Here is an 8,515-nt window from a genome sequence, read left to right on the forward strand (position 1 = left end):
GTTTCACAAAACTGAGGAGGAAGTTTGGCATTTGAAACATTTCCCTTCAGACCTGAGGCGTATGGTACACAGTGATGCAAAGAGAAGGCCAGAAGTTTTGAGTGAGATGGGGAGGCTACTTCTGGTTCTTTGAATGATGTTCTCCCAGGGAACTGGGTGAACAGAAGCTAATCTGCACAATTCTTTGTCTTTTCAGCAGTGACCAGGAAAAACTCCACCTATGAGTGAAGTCACTGAAGTTATTTTCCCTCAGTTCTGCCCCTCCTGCCCTAAAAATTAATGAAATGTTTTCAAAGCAGACTTCCAGTGAGGCAAGCTGAAACCTGGAAGCAAAGTTTGGGCCCAATAATATGAAATCCTGAAGTTTTTGGCCATGAGTTTCATTGCACCACTCTCAGTTCCCCTTGTGCACAGGGGACCTGAGCAGAAGACAGACCAGAGGAAGGAGACTGTAGGGTTATAGTGGGTTGGCATGTGGCATTAATAGGCAACAGCTGCTGGGGACAGGCACCCTCCTGCTCCTTCTGCACTCCTGCACCCCTCCACCCCAGAGCACCATGTCTCACATATCATTTTAACTAAGGAGGCTTCAGTGCCACCTGAGTCTGAATAAAGGACTCTAGCAGATTCGAAGACATACGTATATATATGTATATATATGAATATACATACATACATGTTTATATATATGAATATACATACATATATACATATGTATATATATTTTTTTAACTACATGTACCTGAATGTAGCAGACTAGCTCCTTAATCACCAAACCAATCCTTTAAAACACAGTATCTAGGGAAGGGATAAAATGACCCAGGCAAGTAAGCAGGCCAGGAACAAGGATAAAAGAAAAGGGGGGAAGTGGGGGCGGCCTGGATGCCCTGACCAGAAGAGCTGTGCTGTCACTTGGAGCTAACTTTTCAGGCTTGGAGATTACCAGAGCCTGGGACACTCGAGGGGCATCTGGCCATCAGCAAGTCCCCTCTAGGTCACTGCGCCTGGGAACTCAGCGCCCTAGCATTGATTCAGTGTCCGTAATGCCCCCGCCGGTCCCGCGGATCTGGCGCAGACAACGCTTCCTTCCCGCATTGCGCGTGGGGTCACTCACCAACACCAGGAACTCCAGCGTGCTCACGTTGTCCGGCTCGATGTTCTGCAGCTCGCTGAGCACGCACACGCGCAGGTGAAGCTGCTTCTCTCTGTCCGTGGAGCTCTCGGCACGGCTGTCCCTGTGGCTGGCCTTGTTCATGGTGGACGCGCGCGGGACGCGGATTGCTGCAGCACTGCTAGGGGATAGAGGAAGGGGTCCCTCTGCTGAGTCCGCAGTTTTCCAAAAGCTGCAAAAAATACTTTAGCACAAAAAGGATCCTGTCTATTGGGGGAAGAGAGGAGACACATCTTCTTCCCTTTCACCTTGTTCCCTGTCATGAAGGCTATTTACCTCAACTGGTAAACTTTAAAAACTAATACAAAGGCTTTTCTCTATATCCTCTTCAAACAAGAGACCTCTATTTATTATCCCAATGTCTCAATTAAACAGATTCCTAAATCAATTGATATGCTTGAGCAAAATGGAAACCAACTGTCATAAGTAATTTCTTCCAACTATTCACTTAGACGGCTGGTCAAAGTGTATGAATTAGCAACGAGCTGTGAGCTGAGTCCAGCCTGCTCAAAGCACTCAGATTCCCTCTGAACATTGTTGCACTGAAGGGAATGTGGAGAATTTCCAAGGAGAGAAGAGAAGTAGAGAATGTAGGCCTCAACACGAGGTGTTGGTCATTTGCCTGTTCAAAACTAACCATTTACTTCTTATCCCATTTAGAAAAGAATCCTCAACTCTAAGTTATAATGCCATGCATGGTGTCAATTCCAGGCATAGCTGACTTCTTGGCAACCTAAAAACTCAGTCCTTCCCTAAAAATTTACCCTGAGTCTTCCCCTACCTGGAACACTTTTCTCAAGTCCTTATATGTCTCTCATTTCACTTATGTACATACTAAAACATTTTTTCTCAGACAAGCCTTCTGTGTCTTCGCTAAAGTAACCTACAACCTCTGTGTCACTATCATTCAGAGCTTTAGTCTAGGTGATTTATCATCCTTATTACTACATTCCACATACTGTTGTCTTTTGTCTTACCTTGACTGAGAATATAAATCTAGGGCAGAAGTTCCAGTAGATGCCACACTCCAGGCATCAAGGACAGTATCTGCACATAGTAGATATTTAATATCTTTGAATTAACTAATCATTTAGGGGTATGTTGAAAAATGGGAAATGACATCTGTGTCATCATTTACTTATATTCATATAGAGGTCTCCAATTTTGTGAGCTGTGACTCCTTGTGAAATTTTCACTTGTTTACACAAGTAACTTTTAGAACTTCACAAAGCTGTCAACCATTAGTGCATTACCGTCTTGCTCTGTAAATGATTTCTTGTTGAGAAATCAGTTCTAAATAAAAGGTACTACAACTTCTGAAATTGCTTTTGATAGTTTCATGAAATTGAAAAGTTAAAATGACAGGCGGAATAATTTCATGCAAATGTAGGTAAAGAGATACAAAATGCAAATCATTTTGTATGAACCACAGCATCTGTAGACAGTATCTTGACATACCATTTATTGGCAGCTACTTTTTAATTAAAATCAACAAAGATTTACCACCAAGTGTTTTTAGACTTTAGGCATATTGCTGTGCATTCCACATATAACAAAGAAACTGAAGGAATTGCAATTTAAATGACAAAGATAAGATACATATTAAGATATCGAAAATACAGAAAATTCAGCTACTACATACAGAACACCACTTTAGACTAAGATTGGTAAAGGGAGGTGGAATAAGACCAGGGATTGAAGAGAATCTGTGACTGTAGGAGCTAGATAAAAAAGACTAATTCAGCAATGAGAACCATGGATAGAGATGTTTGTGAACAGTGGAGTGGATATCAGCAAAAATGCAAAGCCTGGTGAGGGCTGGAGCATAGCTCAAGTGGTAGAGTCCTGACCTAGTAAGCATGAAGCCTTGAGTTCAACCACAGGCCCCCCAAAACAGAACAAAACAAAGCAAAACAAAAGACAATAATGAAAGACAGTGTTTCTCTACCATAGAGGAATTAAGTTTTGGTGACATTGCTAAAATGAAGCAGACTGTAATTTAGGTATTAGAAAACATTTCTAGATAATGTTCACTTTTATGAAAATATGTCATATTTCATTTTGGATAGTAAGAAACAAATTTTTCATTTTTTATCATCTAGCTTAATTGCGTAAATCACAAAAATATTTTCAGACAAGATTGCTGATAAATATAGTACAAACTCTAGAATGGTTTCTAGTAAAATGCCTTCAAAATTCTCCTACATAGCAAAACATCCCTTTGAAAATGAACCTTCAATGCTTTTGGACCGTTCAATAAATGCAGCATTACCATCTCCAGCTCTAAGCTGTAATTACTTTGGATCTCCTTTGTCCCTGGATAACATTACCTTTTCTTCTCCACTATTTTAATAACAGTACATTATTTAAAAACAACTCTTTAGTGGCATCAGATTTATGACTTTATCATCTATGAGTGGTGAGAGATTAAAGTAGAAGGACAATAAACCAGAAAATCACTTTATAAACAGCACAAAGTCTTGAAATCTTGACACCAATGAAAAATGAGCAACAGGTATCACCCAAACTTACAATGTATTCATTCGTGGTGTTGTCTGGCAGCAAACACTGTTGTTAGTGTCTGCACAGACACTGGTCTTGAGGGATGTACAACTCACTTTATGATTCAGTCACTAAAAACAAAGAACCACCACATATTATAATCCAGCTGGCTGGGTCACAGTTTGGGCAGGCTTATTTGTTACTGTAGATTAACATTTTGATCACTGAGAGTCTGATTTCTGAAAGTGTAAACTCACCAGATTGGCTCATGCCCACTATTAACAGGCCATTTACAGCCATGATCATGTCTCCAGGTTTTAACCTTACATTGTAGTAAGTAAGAGTTCCCAACAAAATGGGATTAATGAAAAAAGGCTGATTGGTGTGGTTCTAACCTTCGTATCCATCGAAAATACTAAAACCCCAGCTTCCCAAGTAGCTTCTTCATTAAACTATATCATGGCAGCTATGAAGGGCATTTGGAAGCCCGAGCCACGTGCCATGAGAAAGACCAGCTGGCATCATACTCATTCACACTGAAATCAATTTTCTGCTCTTCCAAGGTCTGAGTTGCCTCCTCAACAACCTGGATCTACAGCGCTTTTTAGCACAACTGCTGGGGAAGCAATGCTGGCCTTCAGCATAGCCATGGCCTCACTGTGACTTAGATTGGCCAAATCAATGCCATTGATATTCAGCAGCACATCACCTCTCTTGATCCTGCCATCTTGTGTGAGGCAGCCAGCGGTGGCACACTGGTCACAAAGATCCCTCTGCCCCCAGCAACTGTCATTCCAAGGGACTCATGCAGTTCCTCCTTTACAGTAGTGTGTTTTTCTTGGCATGTAATACACTGAATAAGAGCCTTATGTGAGTGGTCTGTTGTGGGAGGGCAGCTGCATATGGTGCTGGCTGCTATTGGGAGTTCCTGCTTCCCAGGTGGTGTTGCCAGGCTGGGGTTTCCCTGGTCTAGCTCTTGTTAAGTTCACCCTCTCTCCACTAGCCTAAGTGATCTAGGCAGTGAGCTCTGGAGTCCCATGCTTCAGATCATGCCTATTGTTGGCCAGCAGTCTTGTCATTGCTGCTAAGCCTGCCGTTGTGGGCTGCCTGCCCCCCTGCCAACCAGCCGAGACTTAAAACGCCTGACTCACCTATCATTCAGACTATTTTATTGACAACCTGTTCGATGGAGTCCCATTTATGAAGAACCATGTAGAAAATCACCTCCAGGGGAGTTCCCATCAGAATGGTTGTATGCTTGGTTGCCAAAGCAACTTTCCCGCAGCACAGTCAGATGCAGCGTGGTGCAGAGCTGGGAAAGGACTGCTCTGGCATAGTTATGGGACACCTTGCTGATATCATAGTTGTTGACCTGAAGAATCTGGTCCCCAGCAAGGAGTAGCCCATCTCTGGCAATGATCCCTTCCTGGTAGACTTCCTGGATGACAATGGCAATCATTGGTATTTCATTGCCACCCACAATAATCCCCAACTGAACGTATGGAATAGAGCTGTGGATTTCCACTGTGGTGATTTCTCCTTCTGGTAAAGTAAGTGGCTGTTTGTGCAGTGTAGGCTCCAGAGCTCTCCTCAAAGGCAGGGTTGTCCAGGCCAGGCTCCTCAGTCCACACGGGAAGAGAAAGTGATGTCAAGTTCTGCTTGGTGGGCACTGTGCCCGTACTTGTCCCCCAGCAGTCCGTTTCTCAGGATGAAGTACCTGGAGGATCAATGATAGTGGATCCACTTTCATTCTCAATACCTGAGTTTTACTAGTTTTCCTTTTCAGGGCAACTCTCTGATGAGAAGCTCCAAGACATCTGTTTTTAAGATGTGCCTCCAGATCACAGTGTTGCATTACATCATGGCACACTGAAGAAAACGGACACAAAGCTAATAATTTGTTTAGAAGTTTATGAACTATAATGCTAGACTTATTACACAACTTGAAATGAAGTCTTTTCTGATCCAATGGACAGATGTCTTTCTCTTGTAAAAAGCTTCTGAGGCACTTAGAGCAGAATGTGTGTCCACAGGATGTATCCAGTGGCTGCGGCAAAAGCTGAAGGCAAATATGGCAGACAAGGTTACCATCCACTTCATCAGGGTAATTATACAAGTGGTTTCCTTTTGTCCAGTGCTTCTGGTCACACTCAAAGCACAGGGGGTTTAGGAGGACCAGAAAGAGGTCTGTTCCATTGACACCATCTCATCACTTGTTCCCATTCTGAATCAACTGGCGCATATTCTGGACCCTTACATGTTAGAATTCCACTGAAGGTTCACCTTCCTTTAATAGAAAGAGATGTTATCTGACTAAAGCCAGGGAAAGTGCAGCCGCCCAGGGCGTGCACAGCTGGCAGTACCTCAGCCCATTGCCAGCTCCTGCTCTTTACTGCCTACTAAGGGAGAGCCAGGAGCCAGCTGGTCTCTCCTCCCCTTGGACTTGCCACCACTGTGCCAAATTTCTTCACAGTTACATTTGAACAGTTTTATTTTCAGTTAAATATGTATTTTTCATCTCTGAAAGAGAATCTTTCTGTATTAATGTTATATAATACTTCTCTAAAGAAAACGTTTATGTTTCCTTATGAAGTTTATAAATTTTAGGCAGAGTCAGTTTAATAACACATCTTAATAAACAAACTTTCTGAATTGGTATCTTTTAATGGCAAAGTTGGAAAATATTTTGTAAATATCAATATGAATAAAAATATTTTTCAAATTTTTTCCTGATGCTAATGTATCTTCAGCAAGGTGAACAAAAATATTCCCATATACATACAGCGTTCATGGTATTATCCATTAGTTGCAGATTTGAGATTTATTATGGTTCTCTGACATCAAACACAAAAGCATTAGCGAGGCAGAAATAGGTTGCCATTATTTCAAGCACCAAAGTAAAATGTAAGTTCCTGACTGGAGATAAGATCAAGACTTCTTTACTTTCCCTAAAACACTAAATGTTTAACTCTTGCACTCTGTTGGATTCATATAAGTAGTATATGTAGACTGAGGCAAGACTCTAAAATCTTTGTGCAAATTTACATGACTTAAATATTTTGAATTATACAAATGAGATTGTGAAAATGAGATTCTAATTGAGAATATTAATAAGCAATCAACTATTATCAAACAAGCAGAGGACTATAACTCGATGTGCAGAATACTAATTAGCAAGTGGTGGAGACTGAAGTTCCTGATTAGAACAGCAGCTGACCTCCTGCAGGGCATGCTTTCTTAATGAGACTTCATGCTGGACCTGGCTTACAGCTTAGGCCGTGTGACACACACTGCGTACCACACGCACTGTTGGCTGACAGATTTTAAAGTAAACTATGGTTATCAGTATTAAAAATTGTACTTCCTAGAGTAAGCACTGTAGCCTGAGCTTCAGATATAGAATGATGATTATTCTAGTGAAAGTATGTGCCCGTCTAAAGAGGTTAGTGTAGCCCATCCTTTTTGAAAACTGCCTATAAATTAGGATAAAGATTAAATGAGTTTACAAATGAGTATGTTGCAAAGTTCTGTGCAGTCAGATATTTGAGGGTTTAGAAGTTAAAATGATGACTTGTATGTGCAATTAAAGTACAGACAGCATCATGGAGCAAGTTGTACTTGGAAGACAGAGCAGACAGAGGTGAGGAGTGATACAGATATGCATGTATTACACAGAATTACTTTTGCAAACATATGAAGTGAGGAAATAGTTCATCACAGTATAAAGTAGGAATAAGCTAGTAAATCTACGATAGCACCCTAAACGCCACGTTAAAACCAAAATCACCAGGTGTGGTGGTACATACCTATAATATCAGCACTCTAGAGACCAGGGAGAGGTGGATCGCAGGTTTAAGCCCAGCCTGGATACATGATGAGCCCCTGTCTTAAAACAACAAAACAATCATACAAATTAAGCAACTGGATAGTTATGCTACTATTTTGGTAACAAAAGTGATCTTCTGTTTTTGGAAGAATGACCTATTAGCAAAGTAGAAATCATAATAGAAGTAAAGGGTGTGTTGTGTCCAGAGAAGAAATGAATACTTACACGATCCTAAATCAATGTAGTTTATAGTGGACAACACAGTCAAAAGAGAGCCTAAAATTAATTTATACGAATAAAAGTTAGACTTTTTTTTTGGTGGGATTGGAGTTGGAGGTCAAGGTTTCTTGCTTGCAAACCAGGCATTCCACAACTTGAGACATACATCCAGTCCTTTTTTCTTTGATTATTTTGCAGACAGGATTTATCAAACTATTTATGCAGGCTGGCCTCCAACAATGATCCTCCAGGTCTCATCCTTTTAAGTAGCTGGGATTACAGATTTATATCAGTACAAAAAAAAGCAAAAGGAGAATAAACTGGGATTGAAGTTTGGTTTGAAAGATGTTTCATGCTACTAAAACAAAAGTATCATAGACTAAATTGTACACAGAAAGTGAAATTTATTTCTGAGAGTTTGGGAGGCAAGAGCAAGGAGCCAGCAGATTTGGTGTCTGATGAGATCATACCTATGCATTTCCTTTACTGCCCTGATGGTCTCCTGATTCTCTCAAAATCAAATGCAGTATTTTAGTCTAGTTGTGTCCTAGAGAAGCACAGAGCAAACTCTAAACTCTCAGTGAAAAGCATTCTTCTGAAACACATACATTCGAGCCTTGTTTCATTTTGCACACAAGTTGAAAGGATAATCCTAAGTGTGTGCTTTGGCTTCTCTAAAAAGTGAAGGGCAGGAGACTCCAGGAATTGAAGCACCCAAAGGGCTGTGGCAGATATAGACCAAAATAATGTTTACCTTATTAGTGATTATTGAAGGTTACTAGATTTGGAGCATAACC

At 40.9% G+C, this 8,515-nt stretch overlaps 1 pseudogene; it reads right to left on the reverse strand.

The window, feature by feature from the left end:
* Positions 1 to 1,012: 1,012 nt before the first annotated feature.
* On the reverse strand, positions 1,013 to 5,896 carry LOC109676562 (ligand of Numb protein X 2 pseudogene; annotated as a pseudogene).
* Between the last annotated feature and the right edge of the window lie 2,619 nt (positions 5,897 to 8,515).

The sequence above is a fragment of the Castor canadensis genome, chromosome 14 (assembly GCF_047511655.1).
Source record: "Castor canadensis chromosome 14, mCasCan1.hap1v2, whole genome shotgun sequence".
Lineage (NCBI taxonomy): Eukaryota > Metazoa > Chordata > Mammalia > Rodentia > Castoridae > Castor > Castor canadensis.